This window comes from Mus musculus, chromosome 5 (assembly GCF_000001635.26).
Source record: "Mus musculus strain C57BL/6J chromosome 5, GRCm38.p6 C57BL/6J".
Lineage (NCBI taxonomy): Eukaryota > Metazoa > Chordata > Mammalia > Rodentia > Muridae > Mus > Mus musculus.
Window position 1 is genome coordinate 24013808 of NC_000071.6, and position 22015 is coordinate 24035822.

A 22015-nucleotide genomic window follows, 5' to 3' on the forward strand; every position below is an offset into this window, starting at 1 on the left:
AGCCCAAACTGCCATGAAGGCTGTGTGGGTAGAACTGGAGCCCCTGCACAGCTGCAGCCTTGAGACTTCCACCAATCGTAGATGTCCTCGCCCTGTGAAGCCTACACAGAAGTCCTGCTGGGCTAAGCCAATAAACTTGATGGTGGTTTGACAGGGACCAACAGATAGAGAAATCACTCTCCCTCTCGGTGGCTCTACCCTCCCAGCGAGGACCCCCACTCCTCTCTTCTGTCTTGCTATGCAGCTCAGGCTGGCCTCAAATTGCCAAACCTTCGGTCCCTGCCTCCCAAATGCTGTCTGACACCATGCCCAGCTAAAACACGAGCTTTTAACATTTAGAGCATACCATCTCTGTACAGGAGCCCCAAAACAGACTTTTCAAAGGTCACTACAATATGGAATTCAGGGTTCAGAGTAATTAACAATCATTATTACTGTGATATTTGGTAAAAAAAAAAAAGGGGGGGCATTAGAAGGCTAGAGATGGCTCAGCAGTTAAGAGCACTTGCCTTCCAGGTGACCCTAAGTTCAGTTCCCAGCACCCATGTGAGATGGCTCACAACTGCCTGTAACTCCAGCTCCCAGGGGAGCTAACACTCTCTTCTGCCCTCCATGGGTACCCATGCATTTGTCACACAGAGACACAGAGGGGGGGGGGAGAAGAAGGAAGAGGAGGAGGAGAAGGAGAAGGAGAAGGAGAAGAAGAAGAAGAAGAAGAAGAAGAAGAAGAGGAGGAGGAGGAGAGAAGAAGAAGAAGAAGAAGAAGAAGAAGAAGAAGAAGAAGAAGAAGAAGAAGAAGAAGAAGAAGAAAAAGAAGAAGAAGAAGAAGAAGAAGAAGAAGAAGAAGGAGGAAGAGGAGAAGAAGAAGAATTAGTTTAAACAGCAATTTAAAGAAAAAGTTCTCTTACAATACAGTGAGAGATTTATCATCTGTCTAGTATTGACTAAGTATAACTCATAAGAAAACAGGAAATAAATGAGAAGGTTCTTAGTATCTTCATATTCTATGTGCATCATTAAAATGAGTTGCATAAAATGTGAAATGTAAAAATTCATCACATTGTCTAGACATTGTCAATTTTTAACATCTTAGTGTTTCAGAAAAAGATATATGTGAAAGACTATAAAATCCATATCTCAACTCATACTATCTTAAAAGATGAGTATACAGGTAATTTTCAAATGTAAATACTTTTCCTTGTCTTCTGTTAGTCCATGTTGTTTGCTGTGTTATATTTGCTGTGCTATTTTCTCACTGGCTTCCTAACTAAAGTGTTATTCTATCATTGTGTCTACAAGCACTTCCACATCAAAGCTATGTGTCTCAATTTCCTAATTCTAAACTCTAATTTCCTTATATTGGGCCTGAATACAACTCCTTGCCATCTCAGAGACTAGCTCCCTGGAACAGATAGAGGTTCAACCATGATCCAAAACTTGAGACCAAGGCAAAGACTTGGGTAAATAAAAGTTTGTTTCGAAGAGTCCTTTAAAGTACAGGAATGGTAAACATATCTAGTATTTGTGTAAATATAGTAACCAGGAAAAATCTAACAGGATTCTATACTTCTATCAAGGAAACCTAAAATTTTATAACTTTCCTTAGCAACCAATGCTTCATAGAAAAAGTTCATATTAGGATTAGAATCAGTAAAACCTTGAAGTCTTTAAAAAGAAAAACAAAGGCCACTATTTTCTTATACTTACCTAGTCATATTTTTAAAATTTAAGTTAAAAGATGGCCTTGTTACTGGCTCACACATAATAGGTACATAAATACTTGTTTCATGGATGAATACTTAAACTTTTTCTTTTTCTTTCTTCCTTCCTTCCTTTCTTTCTTTCTTTCTTCTTCTTTTTTTTTTTTTTTTTTTTTTTTTACTAGTTTTGGGCATGGATTCTGTTTTCAGGCTGGCCTCCATCTGGTCTTCCTGTCTCTACCTCCCAGATGGTGGGATTATGGGCTCAAGCAACTACATCTGGTTTATGCTGTGCTGGGGAACAAGCCCAGAGCTTCATGTATGCTCAGAAATCAGTCTTCCAAATGAATCATATTCCCAGCCCCATTCTCACTTCATTAACTAACCATCCCAAGATAGGTGACACCATTGCAAGCAATAAGAGTCATCCTCAAAAAAGGAAGTGTTGCACACATGTGCACTCACACGCATATGCCTGCAATATATGTATGTGACAGTCACAAAACAACTTGCTAGAGTCAGTTCTCTCCTTCTACCATGTGAGTTCAGGAGATCTAACTCAGGTCACTGGGCTTAATGGCAAGTGTTTTACCATACTGAGCCCTATCACCAGCACAGGAATTTCATACTAAAGAAAAAGTAGAGATTATAATTAGAGACACAGAAAATCATCTAAAAATAAGTGCTAGTGTAATAGCAGTAAATGATTTACCCAAACTAGGTGTAGTCCAAGGGAAGGAGGTATCAAACTAAATAAATACTCATGTTAAAAATCCTTATCAAGGGCTGGTGAGATGGCTCAGTGGGTAAGAGCACCCGACTGCTCTTCCGAAGGTCCAGAGTTCAAATCCCAGCAACCACATGGTGGCTCACAACCATCCGTAAAGAGATCTGACTCCCTCTTCTGGAGTGTCTGAAGACAGCTACAGTGTACTTACCTATAATCAATAAATAAATCTAAAAAAAAAAAGAATTTAAAAAAAAAAATCCTTATCAAGCCGGGCATGATGGAGCATGCCTTTAATCCCAGCACTTCAGAGGCAGAGGCAGGTGGATTTATGAGTTCGAGGCCAGCCTGTTCTATAGAGTTCCACGACAGCCAGGACTACACAGAGAAACCCTGTCTCAAAAAACAAAACAAACAAACAAAAATCCATATCATAGTATTGTTAATATAGAAATTAAATAGGGTTTTGTGCTGATGAGAGATCCAGATAGCAATAAAATAGAAATCTCTAAATGAGAAAATAGGGAAAATGTCAAGAGGAAAGCATTTACTGAAAGGACTAGTTCCCTGAAGTTGACGATGGTGATGGCCCAAGAGCATACAATAGAACAATGACAATGGGGTGGCATCAATGGAAGCCAGGTTTTCACTGAGCTCTAATGAGGGACAATAGAAAGCAAGTAAGTTGGAAGTACAATTACAATTATGAAGGTTTATTAGGTACTTTTCTGTTGCTGTGATAAAACACTATGTCCAAGACAGCCTATAGAAGGAGGGGTTTATCTTGGTCTTACAGTTCTAGAGAGATAGCAGTCCATTACTATCATGACAGGGAACATGGCAGCAGGTAGGCAGGCCTGGCACTGGAGCAGTAACTGAGCCCCCAAATCTTGATCCACAAACAGGAAGCAGAGACACTGGGAACCAATCCAGTCTTTTGAAATCCAACAAGGTCACACCTCCTAATCCTTCCCAAACAGTTCCAACAACAAGGGAAGCTCTATGGAGACCATTTTCATGCAAACCGCCACAGAAGGTAAGAAGAATACACTGTTTTTATAGTACTACTGTACTACTGTAAAATGTTCATGATTAACTTTCTCATCAACAAGCCAATATACGTGATTTCTCACATGATGATTGATAACTTCTTGGCCTCATTATGTCCATACGTCTATATCCCAGCATGCAATGATTATATATAAATCAACATTTACTTAAGGTAAACACTTTTATAAGAATGGCTAACACCATTAAGTGGACTCATCCATTTTTTATGTCATTGACTCTAAGCAGAGAAAATTACTTTAAACTTAAAAGGACTTTTAAGTTTTTTTTTAAACTATCCCACAGCTTGCTTTAAGTACTACTCTCCAGGAAAGAACTTCCTTCCTTTTTTCTTTTCTTTTTCATTCTTGCCAGAAGACTTCTTAACTGATTAAGTAGCTGCCTTCCCATTTGCTAATCAAATAAACTATTAAATATTCAGAGAAACGTGTTTTGCTTTCCTTTTTAATTTTTATTTTTTCCTGTATGTGTTGGGGAGGTTGCTCTCAGAGTGAGAAAAGGGCATCACATTCCCCTGAATTGGAATTATAGGTTGCTGTAAGCTGCTAATTTGCATGCTGGAAACCAAACTAAGGTCTCTGGAAGAGCAGCAAGTGTTTTCAACTGCTGGGCTGTTTCTCCAGTCCTTGCTTTTCGTTTTTGAAGGACCTATAGCCTTCATCTAAAAGCACAGGCCTCCAGGAAAAAGACACACTGAGGTTCTACCATAGTGAGTTGTTATTATTATTCTATCAGAGTGAGTTGTTATTATTATTCTTTCAGAGTGAGTTATTCGTCATTTCACTCTATTGTGGATTTTCTTTCAGATTTTTCTGAGCCAGGGTCTTATGAAGCCCAGGCTGGCCTGGAGCTCATGGTGATTCTGTTGCCTCAGCCTTCCAAGTGCTGATATTACAGGACTACAAGTGAGCACTACCACACCTAATTCATAATTTTATTATTTTAATAACATTTTATTTCCAGTTGTTGTTGCTTTGTTGGGTAGTTGAGACAGGGTCTCACTATATAGCCTCAACTGGCCTGGAACTTGCTATGGGTGGGCCAGGCTAGTATCAAACTTACCTGCCTCTACATCCTGAGAGTGTGTTCTCACACTGAGCTAACTAGTACGTCTTCAAATACAAATTATGTAACCATTTTGGGTTTGTGATGTAGCTCAGTTAGGAGACCACTTGCTTGGCATGCACAAGCCCTGGTTCTGTCTCCAGCACCACAATAAAATAAAAATATAAATATAAAATATAAAATTATGTAACAATTTTAGAGCTTAAAATTGTGTTAGTAATTATAGGAAAGTAGGCTCAGATATTATTAGCACAAATTCATACAGTATCTAATAAATATCTGCTGAATAAAGGAGTAAATTTCACCCATCACAATGATGCTTGTCAAATTTGCCATCTGCTCTCCATCTCCACAGCAACTCGGAGAGCCTGTGCTTTGTTGTCTCTGCACAGTTGTTCAAGCAGCATTCCTGCTCCTGGACTCCTCCCTGTGCAGTGCATCATGCACTTGCTGCCATATTGATCTTCCTGAACCAACATACTATCACAGATGGCATCGTATCTCGGGCCCTACACATCAAACTCACCCTACAAGACAGGCATTGTCTACTTCTCTCAACTTCCCTTATCCACTGCGGCCTCTGTGCGACAACTTCTCTCTGCTCTGTCTCTTTTTTGCTCGTTAGCTTTTTACAGTGTGCCCAGAAAAACCTCGGGGCTCATGCTGATGAGGTGTGTGTGTGTGCAAGGAAAAAATGTTAGGGCAGTGTCATGGCACTGTATCTGTGAGCCTCCAAAGCCTTGCTTGATGACAATATAGACTGATTGATTGATATATTTAACCATTTAGAAGATCTCTTATTAGAAATAAAATTCTGTACTTCATTAAACATAGGAACACCATAAATAACATTTTCAAGTATACTATTAGGCAGAAATCTGCCAACATTTTTTCCAAAATATTTGTATCATCTTTCACAAAATATAACTGTTGTACATGTTGGTGATTCAAGTATTGCCTCAATCAAACAAACTTCATTTAGCTCTAATGATGAAGACATAAAAATCTTAAAGGCCGCTGACAGATTTTAAGAGACTGCTGAAAAAAAATGAGCTTCAACCATTATCTGAAGAGCACTCATTGTCATGACTGCTGTGTGGATGCACAGTGAGCAGCACAGTCATTAAGAACGCTTTTCATATATTTACTAGACCAGAGTCTCAGGCTGACAGTTCAGTCATTCAATCCCTGCCCAGCTCACGCAATTTATGCAGACTATAGGCTGGCAGCACCAGAGTAGGAACAAAGAAAGAGGCTATGAATAGGCAAAAACAGACAGCCAGGGGTGTCGTGTTAAGGACTGATGCATGCAATATGTTTATAGCTGCAAAAAGTCAATATTACTATATATTCAAATTGTAACATTAATATTCAACAAGCCCTTGATAGCTTACTGAGTGTAACGCAAGGCTTTTCCATTACTTTGCACTATTGGCAAAAAGACCATAAGGTTTGCTCTGTCTGCCCTTAAGGAGCATACAAAGCAGGCAGCTAAGAAAGGGAGGGGAGTACGTGAGGAAAGAAATCAATTGATGGCCATTTTGTGGCAGGCTAATTACAAGTTCTTAGCACCAGTATCAAATGTTGATCTGTGTATGTGCTCATGTGTATGTGTGTCTGGCATGCAAGTACACACTTGTAATCCCAGCACTTGGCAAGAGGACCCTATCTAAAATACAAAAACTGTTGGCCTTCACCAATGCCTTCTTTGTTGAATGATAAACACAAGTGCGTTCCCTTGGGGACCAAGACTTCTATTGCATTCTGTAGTAAATCACATTCACTTCAGAAGGCTCATAAACTGCCTCCACATGATGAAAGAACTCCTGGGTACATATGCAAAACCAGGTTTTCAGCAAGGAATCTGTAAAATCTAACGAGACACAGCACTATCTGAATAAGACTTAACTAAAAATAGTAAAGAAATAGTAAAAAAAAATTTTTTACACAGCTTTACATAGCATATAGCTAACAATATGTTAGAATGGCGGGTTACATCTCAACAGCACACTAGGTCAAGACAGTTCCACGTGGAAGAGGTTTTATTGGAAGGGAGAGACAAGGTAGTGGCAGAAAGAAAAGAGGGGGGGAGAGAGAGAGAGAGGGAGGGGTGTTCTTATTTATAGGGAGAATGACATACAGGTGAAGGTGGGAGGTGAGCCAAGTGGATGTTGGGAATATGGTGCCTGTTGCCTTGGCAACCCGTCTGCAGGTCGCAGGTCTTGCTGTCACTTATGTGATGTCATAGGTTTGGGAGGTCCTGATGACAAAAGCTAAAGTATGTAACAAAAAATTGATACATGGCTGTGGCAACTTAGTATGCTTGGTGACCAGAGGGTCACAGTCTTCAAAGAAATGGGCCTGAGCCAAAAGACACACCGTGCTGCCTCTGCTGGCTGCACCACAGGCAAAATAAAGCAGATAATACTGAGCTGCAGTAGTAATTACAGTAATGCAATTAGCTCAAATTACCGTCATACTAGACACCACTGCACTGGGTCTTCCTTTTTCTACCTTGAAAACACAACCAGGTCTGTTGGTTGCTGCTCCTGTGCCCTTGCGAACTTAAAACTCCTTAAACACCTTCTCTTTGTCAAACCAAACAAACTCAATCAAACAAAATTTAGCCATTTGCCACTGTAGCACTATACTGGGGAGCTGGCAGAGGAGGCAAATAGCTACTCAGTTTCTCTGCCATATCTTGCCTAGAGGAAACATAAAATGTCTAGGGGGGTTCTTGGGAATAAGCAAGTGACAAATGAAGGGATTTAAGATGTTGCTGTGTACAAGAATATAAGCCATCTCCATTATTTCTTAAGCTGTAGTAACAAAGTAGAACAGACTGCAGGAATTTACATTCTCAAGGTGCTCCAGGCTAGAGTCTGAGATAAAGGTGGGTTCCTGCTGAGAGCCAGGAAACAGGACTCTGCCTCCAGCTTTTCTCTCTGACATGGAGGTAGCAGCCATCTTCACATCATGCCCCTCTTTAATTGCCATGTGCCTGGCTCTTCTTTTTTTGTATTAATTCTTAAATATCATCCACTTATTCAAATTTATTAACTGCCCACTAGGTCCTACTTGCCACAGAAAGGATATGACATAGTAGCTGACTTAAGGGATTCAGTCTATTAGTGCAGACAGTAAACCTAAAACAGCAAAATCGAGTACTCCTTAATCCCTTTTGAAAGAAGTCAAAACAATCAGGGTGAAAGCAATGAAATAAAACAATAAAGGTAAACGCTCGTTATATAGGTTAAGAATAGGAAACACAGAGCAAGTATGTTCCAATCATTTTGCCATCCCTCCCATCCTTCCTCTTACCCAAACATAACAACATACAAAAATGCAGTCTTCAAAGCACAGTTGTTTCAACTTAACGCTTTTTACATTTTAAGTGGCGGTTTTCACTGCTGGGGACAAAAGCAAGAGGGAAATATCAAGAGATCCAAATTCCAATTAACTCGTGGGTTGAAGCTTTGGAGTGAGTCACTGCCCTTTAGTAACTTGGAATGGGATTTAACCATTACAGAAGTCAGCCAGTGGAGCCCAGATGTTCAATCAAAAGTGTTGAGCAATGAGGCAATACAATGAGAAAATGCAAGGACACACTGTTAATGGCATGAATGCCTACAAACGAAGCATAATTTTAAAACACAGCAGATCCAGGTTGCCAGTGTAGCTTAGGGGTGCAGCACCTACCTAACACGTGAAAGACCCTTACCCTAGATTCATTCTCTACCACGTCAGTAGAAAATAGGAGACAACATATCTTTCCAATCAGAAACTTGGTGGTGGGTCTCATTAATACAGATGTTTGTCTTAATAGTTATAGTAATCAAAGCACTATGGCTGTGTTGACAATCAATTTGGTTTAATAGACAAGTATAAAATAATTTAAAAAATAGTCTCCAATAATATTAAGTTTTATATTAATAGAACAAAATGTTGCTTTATCACTGCATAAGAAGCTAAAATTGGTACAGCAAAAGTTTTTATGTTGGCTCCACTCAAAGTGCTTGAAAGTTCTATAAGGACTGTTAATCTCCAAAGTATTTTAAGCATTTCTGTTGTTTCTGAAGGAAGTGATTTTTTTAAAAAAAAATTAAAGCCTGCTCAAATTTTTTTTTACCAATAATTAATTTGTGGTTGGTAGAATTCCAATTCAATAAATCAGGCTATATTATAATTAATTCTTGGAACGTCTATACTATGAAGACATGGAGAATTTCTGTTCCAATTGCTGTTTTACAACCAACTCAGTCTTATTTCCATGTTGCTGCTGACCTTTCTAAGGAGTGACCTAATACTGCAAAACATATTTATAGCTCTCATGGAGAAAACAACATGTTTTACTCTTAGTTTCTTAGTCTTTCTTGGCTGATCCTTTTTCTAAAATCTTCTCAACCTAGCATTAACTAGTGAACTGGCACACTGTAGATGCTCAAGAAAAGATGAGTCTATAAGGTAACTAATATGAAATCAACCATTTGGACAACCAAGAATGTGGTCCAGCATTTAACAGCATCAGAAGACCAACTCTTCCAATTCCAAGGCAACTTCCATCCTAAGTCACTCTGTACCGACATTCTAATGCAGCAGCCTCATCTATTGCATCCAGCTACTTGCCATCAGTTGCTCCCTTAATCAACCCTGTACCAGCTAACTTTGGTTTTCAGCATAAACTCCCACAGCCTCCGAGGTAGCCAGTCAGCCAGCTCCTCTTCCAGGTTCATGCTTTAACTTTGCACCGTCTCCTCCTTCCATGCTGAACTACCTTGACCTCACAGATGATAACACTCTGGTTTTTATCATCTATGTGACTGTTTTCTGTTTCCTATGCATGACTAAGTAATCTGTTTGACTTGCATGTTTTGTTTTGTTTATTAGATTTTTTTAAAAATTTACATTACAAATGTTATCCCCTTTCCTGGTTTCCCCTCTGACAACCTCTACCCCATCCTCCCTCTCCCTGCTTCTATGAAGGCGCTCCCCCCACCTATCCACCCACTCCTACTTCTCCAGCCTGGCATTCCCCTACACTGAGGCATCAAGCCTTCACAGGACCAAGGGCTTCCCCTCCCAGTGGTGTCCCACAAGGCCATCCTCTGTTACAACTGCAGCTGGAGCCATGGGTCTCTCTATGTATCCTCTTTGGTTGATGGTTTAGTTCCTGGGAGCGGGAGCTCTGGGGGGGGGGGGCTGATTGGTTGATATGGTTGTTCCTCCTATGGGGCTGCAAACCCCTTCAGCTCCTTCAGTCCTTTCTCTAACTCTTCCATTGTGGACCTCATGCTCAGTCCAATGGTTGGCTGTGAGCATCTGCCTCTGTTTTTGTCGGCTCTGGCAGAGCCTCTCAGGAGACAGCTATATCAAGTTCCTATCAGCAAGCACTTTTTTTGTTTGTTTGTTTTCTTTTTTTTTCTCTTATTTTTTTTTATTACGTATTTTCCTCAATTACATTTCCAGTGCTATCCCAAAAGCCTCCCACACCCTCCCCCCCCCCCAACTCCCCTACCCATCCATTCCCATTTTTTGGCCCTGGCGTTCCCCTGTACTGGGGCATATAAAGTTTGCCTGTCCAGTGGGCCTCTCTTTCCAGTGATGGCCAACTAGGCCATCTTTTGATACATATGCAGCTAGAGTCAAGAGCTCAGGGGTACTGGTTAGTTCATAATGTTGTACCTACAGGGTTGCAGATCTCTTTAGCTCCTTGGATGCTTTCTCTAGCTCCTCCATTGGGGGCCCTGTGATCCATCCAATAGTTGACTGTGAGCATCCACTTCTGTGTTTGTTAGGCCCCGGCCTAGTCTCACAAGAGACGGCTATATCACGGTCCTTGCACCAATCGCTTGCTAGTGTATGCAATGGTGTCATCGTTTGGAGGCTAATTATGGGATGGATCCCTGGATATGGCAGTCTCTTGATGGTCCATCCTTTTGTCTCAGCTCCAAACTTTGTCTCTGTAACTCCTTCCATGGGTGATTGTTTCCAATTCTAAGAAGGGGCAAAGTGTCCACACTTTGGTCTTCCTTCTTGAGCTTCATGTGGTCTGTGAATTGTATTTTGGGTATTCCAAGCTTTTGGGCTAATATCCACTTATCAGTGAGTGCATCTCATGTGTGTTATTTTGTGATTGGATTACCTCACTCAGGATGATATTCTCCAGATACATCCATTTGCCTAAGAACTTCATGAATTCATTCTTTTTAATAACTGAGTAGTACTCCATTGTGTAAATGTACCACATTTTCTGTATCCATTCCTCTGTTGAAGGACATCTGGGTTCTTTCCAGCTTCTGGCTATTATAAATAAGGCTGCTAAGAACATAGTGGAACATGTGTCCTTGTTATAAGTTGGAGCATCTTTTGGGTATATGCCCATTAGGGAAATACAAATCAAAACAACCCTGAGATTCCACCTCACACCAGTCAGAATGGCTAAGATCAAAAACTCAGCAGATGCTGGCGAGGATGTGGAGAAAAGAGGAACACTCCTCCATTGTTGGTAGGATTGCAGACTGGAAACCAGTCTGGCAGTTCTGCAGAAAATTGGACATAGTATTCCGTGAGGATCCAGCTATACCTCTCCTGGACTTGCATGTTTTAGGTTCTGCTTCTTGCTCCACCCATTTCTAAACCACTGTCACCTTCCCCTCCATTCCCTTAGCAAGGCCAACCTCATGCTTCAGAATCCCCCAGAATGGTCTCCCCTCATCTAAGTCTGTGTGCACTCTCAGGACAATGCCGTCACTCCGCCTAGCACTCTGTCTGCAGCACCCAGCAGCTTACAGATCACTGTGAACTCTGACATCCTGGACAGAAGGGTAAGCAACACATGCAGCTGGCTCAGAGAAGTCTGAGTGGGAACTTCCTACAGCAGATGGGGAGATGGGCGTGGATACTGTCAGAATCAACACTCTAAACTCTTCAGTTATATTTCAAAGTCAGGAGTTTAAAAAGTTCATAACTGTTTGCCCATTAAGCACTTTTAAATCTTAAATTCTTCTCTTAAATTTGCTAGCCGACACATTCCATCATTCTATTGTTTTTGTTTTAAGACAGGGCGCCTCAGTATGTGGCCCAGGCTGGTCTGATAGGCTCAAGTACTAGCTTCCACCTCAGCCTCCAGACTAGCTGAGACTGACTACAGACATTCATCCTAGTGCCTGGCCCTTACACAGACATAAACAAAAATAAATATAAATCTTTCAATAGCTGAAACTCAACAAGATTTTCATAGAATAAATTTAAGAACTCCTACATACTGTGTTTATTAAGTCAAATACAAATTACTGGATAAATTCTTAGCATGAGAATGAGAAACTAATAATGTTCATCAAGTAATCAAAAGATTCATTGTTCAAGAAAACGCCAAACAAATTTAACATTTACTACTGAATGCTACATTGACACAAAGCTCGAAGAGAACAGACATTTGGACCATAGTGAAAAAGCACTATGTTTTCCAAACTCATAGATCTCTGATGTACAATACTTTAACAGTAACCTTCTTAACAACATACAAACAGGACTTGGGAGTACAAATTAATTTTGGGACCCAACAAGTCTGGGTCTTAAGCTTTACTTTTGTCTGGGCACATGGTTTAAACTGTTAAACATATTGTATATGTTGTATACAAATCAATCTTAGTTTTCCCATCTCACCTCACCCACTTCAGAGTCATCTACTACTATCACTGTATTAGGCAATACTCATTAAGAGGAGCAGAAGAGACAATATCGACACAGAAGAGACGAGGAATAATTATGATGGGGGTACAAAAATATAATTATACAAAGAAGAGAAACAATAAGGTTTCACGTACGTGATCATGTTTATTTTTCAATAATAAGAAAAGCAAAAGGTATCTAGTCAGAAACATGCTAGGGAACTGATGTAAAGTGCAAGGACTGGGCAGATGGATGGCTCAGTGGGTCACGTGCTTACTATATGAACTAGGATGAGGATCTGAGCTCGTCTCCAGCATACTCAAGTAAAGACTGGCATGCCTGCGATCTCAGTGCTGGAGGTGGAGACAGGAGAATCTCGAGGGCTTTGCTAGCCTACCCTAATGGACTAGCAGCAGATTCAGCAAGAGACCCTGACTCAAAAAGTAACATAGAGAATGACTAAAGAAGCCTACTGGTGCTGACATCGAGCCTATGGGGGGTTGGGGGGACATATGCAATGCACAGACAACAGAAGCTGTGATTTTAGACAAAAATTGTCTTTCAACTCCCTACACTTAACTTTAGCTGAGACTTAACATCTGAGTCCTATTTTAACTGTAAAATAGGAATGATAATCCCTATTTCATAGAGTTTACAATTAAATTTAAAGTACTTAGAAAAGACTTAAGCCCAATTTGAGATCTCCACAAACACATTTATACAGCTCAACTATTTTCAACCTGCCAAGGGCAGAAGGAAAAGCTCCTCATGTCCTTTGCTCAGACTCTCTCTGTATTCAGAAAACAATGCACTACAAAGCTTATGGGCCGGGAGAATGGTGCACTATGAGATCATCCTCATACATGTCAGAAACAGGCGACTATCAAGAAACTTTATCTCCAGAACAGCACCAGAGTCTACTGGAGACGTCTACAACCACCCATCAACAGGTTAAAACAGCGACACATGCTCATCTCAACATTCTGAGGGCATGTGATCAGATTTAATATCACACCTCAAAAAAAAAGACAAAAGAGCATTTTAAAAACAGATCTTAAGTAAAGTTTTTGAACGTCTGACTATGTAGCCCTAAAGGTTTCTTGTGCACCACGGATTGTCGTCTTGGGATTGTCTAGCCTACCACAGGGTTCATTCTTGGAGAAAACAGATTCCTCCTCTCACAAACACCGACTAATGCCTGTAGCTCTTCCTTCATGGAAGAAACCTCATGAGAATTCCCCCATCCACACTTGACATGTCACTTGGTACAGTTATGTTTTGGTCTGGTTTAGGAAACCATATTGTTGCGATTTCCTGGTGCACACGTGATTTCCATCATATATGGAAGACACTTGTATAGCAGACATTCCAGCTCTGTCCTCTGACTCCTAGCAATCTTCCCATCCCCTCTTCCATGATGTCCTCTGAGCCATAGGTGTGGAGGATATGTTGAAATGCATTAACTGGGGCTAAGCACCCGGGTCATAATCAATTGCTAAATGTCCTTCCTCCATTCAGATAGGCAGCCTAACTCTGGAGGACTAAAAAGAAGCCTTAGCAGCACTTGCATTTCAAAAAGAAGCAACAAACTGCTAATTCCCGTCCAACACAACCCCGCCCCCCAAAAAACCCCTGACAAAGCCTTCCACAGTGATACCACAGGTCTTCTTCTGAAGAACCTCTGTTCTCACAATACTAGGATGCTCTCTTCACTTTTTTGTGGACCTTTAAAGGGCACTTTAGGAAACCAATCTTGGTACTACTGATAACTGACAATTAAAACAAAGAAATACAGTCGTCATTATCTTGTTTCTTATTAGAGATGTTGCCTTCAGAAATGTATTTCTTACTGATCACCGTTGTCTCCGGCTCCCCAAGGACTAACTAGGATTAATCACCTCATACCCACCGGCAGAGGTTTTGCCTTGACGCTGCTCTTTATTCATGCATGCACAAACATGAAATTCTTTCGACCTATGCTCTACTGTGGGGGGCTTCTTATAAAAGACTTACTTTACATGTCTGAGTGTTTTTTTCTGCAAATGTGTGTGAAAAACACGAGTGCCTGGTGCCTCTGAAGGTCAGAAGAAGGCATCTAATCTGGAACTGGAGCTAAGAATGGTTGTGAATAGCAACCATGTGGGTACTAGGAACCAAACCAGAGTCCTCTGCAAGAACAAGTGCTCTTAATTACAGAGCCAGTTCTCCTGCCCCTCAAGTGGTTTTTCAACCATGTTCACACATTAAAAATATCTAGGAAATCAACAATATGTTTAAAAACATAAACTTTACAGGAAAGTATCCAATACCAACAGAAAGTGTTCCCTAAGAATCAGAAGGAAACAAAGGATACAAACAATCTTAGGAGGTGATATGTGGGTTTGTTATTTTAATTGTGGCAATGATTTTATAAATATTAACATATTAAATATTAAGTGTCACAATTGAAATATGTATGTATTATACTTCAGAGAGTTCTTGTTTAATTAAATGCTGTTGTCTAGGTCCTATCCTGCCCTTGCTGGAAACAGGGTGGGGAAGGTTCCTTCTGAGAGTAAAAATTTTAAGTTCTGCAAAATACTATATGTGGCCAAGACAGAGAAATGCTATTCCATAGCCAGCATTTTCTCCTTTCTTTCCTTCCATTTTCTTGAAAAGTCTCACTCACACATCTCTACTTTATTGCCATAAGTAATCTTATGACTGGTTTTGGAGCTACACTCTTAAAAGTCACCTATGAAGATTTCTTAGGCTTGATTACAAATAGGCAACAGGATGCTGAATAAAAGTGAACTAGAAGATATACTTAAACTTATTGTCAAAATTACACCATTCTTTAAAAATGTAACCAAAGGGGATTTTATAAAATAGAAGAATAAAAACAAACAAAAAAGTAGAAAAAGGAAAGCAGGGTCCTTCAGTATGGCTCTGGTGGTAAAAGCTCTTGCCACCAAGCCTGATGAAAGGAAAGACAGAACTCTGTCTGCATTGACCCAACCCAGTCTCCACCTGGCATGCATACCCAGAGACTGTAGCTACTGATTATTAACGGGATTTCTAATTTGTTTCTGGAAATAATGTTAATAAATCAAATGACTGTAAAATGAGTCAATTGTAGAGTCTGGTTTCTAAATACATGCTGGGCTTCCCCCTTACTACTAAAGTGAAATTATCTGAATACTTGATTTTGATACCACTCCTGACAAAGAAACCTTTCCCCTTTCTTGTCCTTCAGTGTACTTCAAAAACGTGATACAAAGAGTCATCTTATAAACCTTAAAATGTATTCACCTAAAGGGGAAAAGTGGTCACAAACGATCGGGGGTGGGGGTTGGGGGGAGGAGGCTGGTGCCATTGGCAACAGAGCAGTCCTAGGAAAACACACCTCCCAGAACTATCGCATTGTTTCAAGGTTACCCTAATCTTTGTGGCTTTATGTAGATAAAAGTTGTAACAACTGAAAACCTCAAACTGCAACGCGTGGCATGAACCACAGGGCTGGCACATCTCCTGCAAAACCTACCTTGTTACCCAAAGGACACCCAGTGTACAGAAAGCCAGTGTTACCCTGCATGCAACCAGTAGCAGTCTCTGTATCGCAGCAGCACTCCCCCTACCTGAGCAGTGGAGCCGCTGCCCGCGTGCAATAGCGTTTTATCCCAGAAGCGATTCAGTGCAGTGCAAAACCACTAGGGCCAAATTCTTCAGGAACCTCTAAACTCTAAAGGTACAAAGCAAACACATGCACGCTGCAGGGCAGAGACCCAGTTTTGCTGAAGCTTGCAAACCTGGGGTGTTTTCGTGCGGGGAGGGGGGGGGCAAGGAAGGAAAAAAGAACGAAAGGAAGAAAAGAAAGAAAAAAGAAAGAAGCTTACAAAAAAACAAAAACAAAAAACCGTTCAGTGGACAGAAAACCCTGTCGATCCTCGAGGGCGGTCACAGCAGCCGCAGAAGAGGCAGAACTCCAGGGTCCAGCGCGGCGCAGGCAGAAGAGGAGCTCTCCTGGTGGTGGACAGACAGACCGGTCTGGCACTCCGAACCCCCAGCCCCACGGGATTCAAGACCCGAGCGAGCACCGCTCTGAAGAGCACCGGGTCTGCGGAGCCAGCGTGGGCGGCGAGGCCAGGCTTTGGGCGGCGCGGACGGGTGGGCAGTGGCCATAGGCTACGGTGGGCTCTGTGCTAGGCCGACCCTGGGGCACCCCCAGCTCATCGCCCAACCGGGAACGGAGCCTCGTTCACAGCGGGCAGCCGGCCGCGGCCAACTTAGGGTTCTCGGGCCGCGCCTCGCGCGGGAGCCGTTACCCGCAACGGGCCGCCGCCCCAGGACGAAGTCCTACCCGCCGCCGGCAACAGCTTCAGCCCCGCTCCTCCCAGACCAAAGAAAGTTCTCGGTCTCCCGGCGCCTCAGGGGCCGGCGTACGGCTCGCGGCAGACTCACCAGAGCAGCTCCGGACCTACCGCGGCCTCCCCCCACGACCACGGCGACCACGGCGACCACGGCGACCGGGCGACTGCGCTCCGCCGGCAGCCGCGCCACCTGCCCCTCTCCTTCTAGCAGCACGAGTCCGGGCGAGCCATCTTCCCTCCTCTCTCTGACTGACAACCCAGCCCGGACAGCCGCCACTGCCGCCAGCCTCTCTGACAGGCACCACCAGAGACCCGTCCCCAAGCAGCCAACCACCACCGTCCCACACTGGATCAGCCTATCACTGACCCCCAGGGTGGGCCCAGAACAACTTCTCCACCAATGAGAATCTGAAACTATTGATGGGGGGGGGGCGATTTGAGTGGGCGTGGTCTGCGCGATGGGCGTGGTCCGGGAACGCCCAGGGGAGACGATTGACTGTGTGGTTAGTGGTGACAACTAAGAAGTTCCATGAAGGTCTCAGGATCTCTCTGAGCCCTTTAGACCTTAAGTCTTACCAGATGCTTTAAAACGTAATCAGAAAAGGACAGCAAGCTGATATTCAATTACTCGAATCATTTCCCAAAAGTATATCAAAATTTGACCGGATTCTGGGGGGTGTGTGTGGGGTGTGTGTGTGTGTGTGTGTGTGTGTGTGTGTGTGTGTGTCTGTGTGTGTGTGTGTGTGTCTGTCTGTCTGTCTGTCTGTCTGTCTGTCTGTCTGTGTCTGTGTGATTTCGGAAATAGCAATTAAAATACTACCTTTTCTTATGTTCATTGCTTTTGACTTTAGCCTTGAAAATTTCAAATATGGTGTCTAAAAGACAACTGAAGAGTTAAAAAAAATATTACTGCTTTTGCACCCATGTGGAAGCTCACAACCTCTATAACTTCAGTCTCAGGGGATCAGTAGCCCTCTTCTGGCCTCTGCCCTCATCCAGGTACACATGCACCTAACACACACACACACACATAAATTAAAAGAATTTTAATAGTAAAAGGGAGGATGGAGAGTTGGCTCAGAGCTTAAGAGCACTTGCTGATCTTCCAGATGAATGGGGTTCAGTTCCCAGCACCCACATCAGGACTCTAGTACAGCAGATCTGACACTTCTGGCCTCGAAGGTATCTGCACACATATGGTACACATACATACATACACACTCAGCCATACATATATACACATTAAATAAATAAATATTTTTCTTTAGAAAAAAATTAAGTATATTTCTCTACTTTTTTCCATAAGCCATTTTTCGTCTTCCACACCTACTTATCCTACAGATAACGTTTTATATATATATATATATATATATATATAGCCAATACAGCATATGCTCCGAGCTCCCCCTATTACAACCCTCTCAACTCAAATCTGGTTGAATTAGAAAGAAAGAGAGAGAGAGAGAGAGAGAGAGAGAGAGAGGAAGGAAGGAAGGAAGGAAGGAAGGAAGGAAGGAAGGAAGGAAAGAAAGAAAGAAAGAAAGAAAGAAAGAAAGAAAGAAAGAAAGAAAGAAAGAAAGAAAGAAAGAAAGAAAGAAAGAAAGAAAGAGAGGAAGAAGGCAAATTTCAACCTGGAAGAAAGGAAGTCATTCTAAGTTAATGCTAGAGATGACAAAATGTCTCCCAAAACACTAAGCAAGTTTTTAAAACATACCAAAGAAATAATAAGCACATATTATATACATATACACATACACATATACATATATATATATTGAACATTGTATATACATATGTATATACATACATGAAGTCAACCAGGCCATGTTGTTAGGCTTCATTAAGCACATTGCAAAAACAAGATGATGGTGTTAAATCCAACACAACCATGCCCAATGGGCAAAAAGAACACAAGGCAAGAAAAATGAAGAGTTCCACAGGGAAGATGTCTGAGTCTATCTGAAAAGATGGGTACATCTGAGATGAAAGGGCAAGCCTCTACTCCCAGCTACCAGCACATGTTTGAGGCTAGCCTGGGCAACTTGGTAAGAGCCCATCAAAATTATTTTTACAAAGGGCAGAGGGTAAAGTTCAGCTGTAGAGCACCGGCTGGTATGTGCTAAGCCCCAAGTTCAATATTTAGTACCAAAAAAACCAAATGTTTTAAGTCAAGGGCCATTTCAGAAAGAGAGCAGCATGCCCTAAGTCACAAAGTGGCCAGGAAGCACAAGAACGAGTGTGGCGAAGGGTGAAAGGTCACACACCAGCTTACAGCAAAACTAGCTATAGGCATGATAAAAGATGCTTACACCAGCACCATTCACAGTGGGGCCTGCAATGCTGGGAGTGGTCTCTATGGCATTGTCCAAAATGGCAACAACTCACTAAATCTGGGTATTGAGCACTTGGGATAGGGTATGGTTTGGGTTTTGGTTTCTTTTTGTAGAGAATCTCTTCTAAGCATCATCTGTCAATAAAAAATGTCTATAGCCAATGAGTTGAGGCAGGAAATAGGAGGTGGGGCACTGGCAAGATGAAAGAGGATTCTGGGAAACAGGAGAGGTATAAAGAAGAGATTCAAGGGAACCGCTGAGGAAGATGCTAAGGAAGAAGCAGGTCTGGCCTGAAGGAGAGGTAACTAGTCATGCAGATAACATAGGATGGTGTGAATGGGTTAAATGAGTTATGAGCTCGTTAGAGAACAAGCCAAAGCATATGGCCAAGGCATTTTATAATAAGTAATTAATCTCAGAGTTGACATTCCAGGAGCAGAGGCTTCAGGAAAAAAAAAATGGATTTTTTTTTTTTTTCAGAAAGGGGAGATTCACCTGCGAATATGTGGTGAGATGGATGCCTGGCACCTGAGCACAGGTAACCAGCCATGTGGCAGAATGTACATTCAAGTAAATGGGTTAATTTAAGTTATATCTAGCCAGAGAAGAGCCTAACTATATGGACAAGGTATTTGTAAATATATTTTGTGTCTGAGTCTTATTTCTGGGAGGATGGGACTAGGAAGAAGAACTAGACCTAACTTCTACATCTTAAAAAATTTATTGGTGTGTGTGTGTGTGTGTGTGTGTGTGTGTGTGTGTGTGTGTGTGTGTGTGTGTGTGTGTGTATGTGTGTGTGCATGTGTGTGTATGTGTATATGTGTGTATGTGTGTGTGCATGTGTGTGTATGTGTGTGTGTGCATGTGTGTGTGTGTGTGATACATGTGCATAGGTGTGTATGTGCTGTGGTATAGAATTGTTTCTCTCCTTCCCTCTCTATATGAGTTCCAGAGATCAAACTCAGGTGGTCAGCCCCTTATGGCAAGTGCCTTAAAGCAGTAAGCCATGATGCCAGCCCAGGAGCTCTGGTTTTAATATAATTTTAATAACCTAGGGTTTATGTTAAGTGTGGGTGGAGGTATTTGTTTGAGGCTTTTAGGAAACATGGTTTCACTGTGTAGCCTTGAGCTGGCTTCCTGCCTCTGCTTCCAGGAGTCCACTCCCCTGTGCCGCTCAATGTGGCCAATATAATGTTGCTTTGAAGGTAAGAATTCAGGCCAAGTGTGGTGGCACACGTGTTTAACCCCAGCACTTGGGAGGTAGAGATAGGTAGGTCTTTGAGTTCAAGGCCAGCCTAATCTACAGAGTGAGTTTCAGCAGAACTGGGGCTACACAAAGGAAATCCTATCTCTCCTCTGTTCCTCCCCCCCCACATTAATTTAGAAACAGTTGTGTCTATTGTGACAGGAATCTTCACAGACCAACCCTGTCTCTGGCAGAGAACTGACATGATCATTTCTGTGACCCTGGGACAGATAGACTGTGGTGAGCCTGCCCAAGGCACAGAGACAGGAAGATCCTCCTCCTGAGAATGACCTCATCATCAAGGCCTGGGGAGTGGGGGTGAAAGGTCAGAGAGAGGAAGAAATCCAAAGACTCAGCTAGGTCATCAACTAGATGAACAAGACAATGTATAAGACACTCATTCCATCAGTTTTACTGCCCATTGGTCATGCTGGTCACTGATGCCCTGATTAAAGGAACCTACGGAAAGAAGGATGGGAAGTGGGAGGAGATCTTAGCTTCTTGAACTGTCCAGGCACTTGATACATCACACACAACTGAATGTTAGAAACCTACAGCACAGATAGCTAAATAACAATCATGAAGAGTCGATGGTAAATGAGATGACACAATCAATTCATTGCTTCCAGCAGAAGAGGAGCAAGCCCTTCAGTGAAAGATGATGAGGGAGGAGGGAGGCTTGTGCAGGAGGTATCAGCTGGGCTGGGTCCTGAAAAACAATGGGAGGAATTTGAATCAGGAGAAAAAGTCAGAGGAGGAAACTCCTGATATGTCTGGGAAACTTAAGAGAAGTGGGCCAGCACAATCAGCGTCTGAGGGCACTGGGTTCAGTACGGCACATTGTACCCTGAGTACAAGTATAAGAGTGAGAAAGATAATATTCTCCCTCTGGTCTCTCTCTCCTCACTAGAATCACTTAGGATGCTTTCCAAAAATACTAATGCTCAACCAACCCAACTGGAGAATTGGGGAGCAGGGATGAGGTCAAGGGTATAACATCGGAGCATCTGTCTAATGCTAAATTCAGACTGTGTGGATGGACTGACCAGAGAGACAATGAAGTCTAAGTATACTTTAAAGACGTTTGTTTTCTTCCTTCAGGAAGACAGGACATAGTATGCTGCCAGACTTCACTTCCTCTTCTACAGTCACCAGCCAATACACAGTCAGCATGTGCCTTCCTCTAAGTCAAAATCAAACCAAAGAACACATTGCTGTTTGCATCTACTTTGCACCACAACTTGTACACATTAGTTTCTAATAATAAGAGTCTGATAATAAGTTAACTGCTACACAGAACCATTTGTATTTTAGTAGCAAAACGGCAGAGGGGAGGAAGCCTAAAAGAACATTCTGTTTTAAAGGGGAAATGCTTTCAACCCACTATATAGAAGTCATCGTATTTCAGGCCCTTCCTGCTCATCTCACCCAGTCTCCAGTGTCTGTGGGGACAAGTTAAGACTATTAAAATGGTTTTACCATCCTGACAGAGGGTCTCTGAGAAGGCCAGTTGAGCATTTCCCTATGGTACTATATCCCAGGAACTTCAAGAAGAGGGGTATCTAAAATATATTTCCATTAAAGTTGCCTGGAAACAAGAAAATGATGTGACTTTTTTAATGAAAAGAAAGAATTTTATTTTGAAAACTGTGGGAAAGCCAGGCATGGTGGCACACACTTCTAACCTCAGCAGGAGGGGGAGGGGCAGGAGAACCACCAGAACTCAGAGCCACTGTGAGTACCAGGTCAGCAGGGGCAGCAAAGTGAACTACTGCATGAAACAACCAAACAAACAAAAGGCAGTAAGTTTTGCTTCAACAGTGTGTTAAACATATTACAGTCTAAAACTTAGTGTG

The 22015-nt window shown here is 42.1% G+C and overlaps 1 protein-coding gene across 6 annotated transcripts in view; it reads right to left on the reverse strand.

Moving 5' to 3' along the window:
* The window catches only part of Fam126a (family with sequence similarity 126, member A), a 115421-nt gene extending 98532 nt beyond the window's left edge, over positions 1-16889 (reverse strand). For 3 of the 6 annotated variants that reach the window (XM_017321188.2, XM_006535822.3, XM_030254947.1), the window contains exon 1: positions 16672-16889. The gene's annotated coding sequence lies outside the window, so the exon portion shown is untranslated. Of the gene's footprint in view, positions 1-15848; positions 15953-16106; positions 16506-16671 lie in introns of those variants that run through there. The other 3 variants (XM_011249798.3, NM_001310471.1, NM_053090.3) reach the window with 3 other exon arrangements.
* Positions 16890-22015: the final 5126 nt, after the last annotated feature.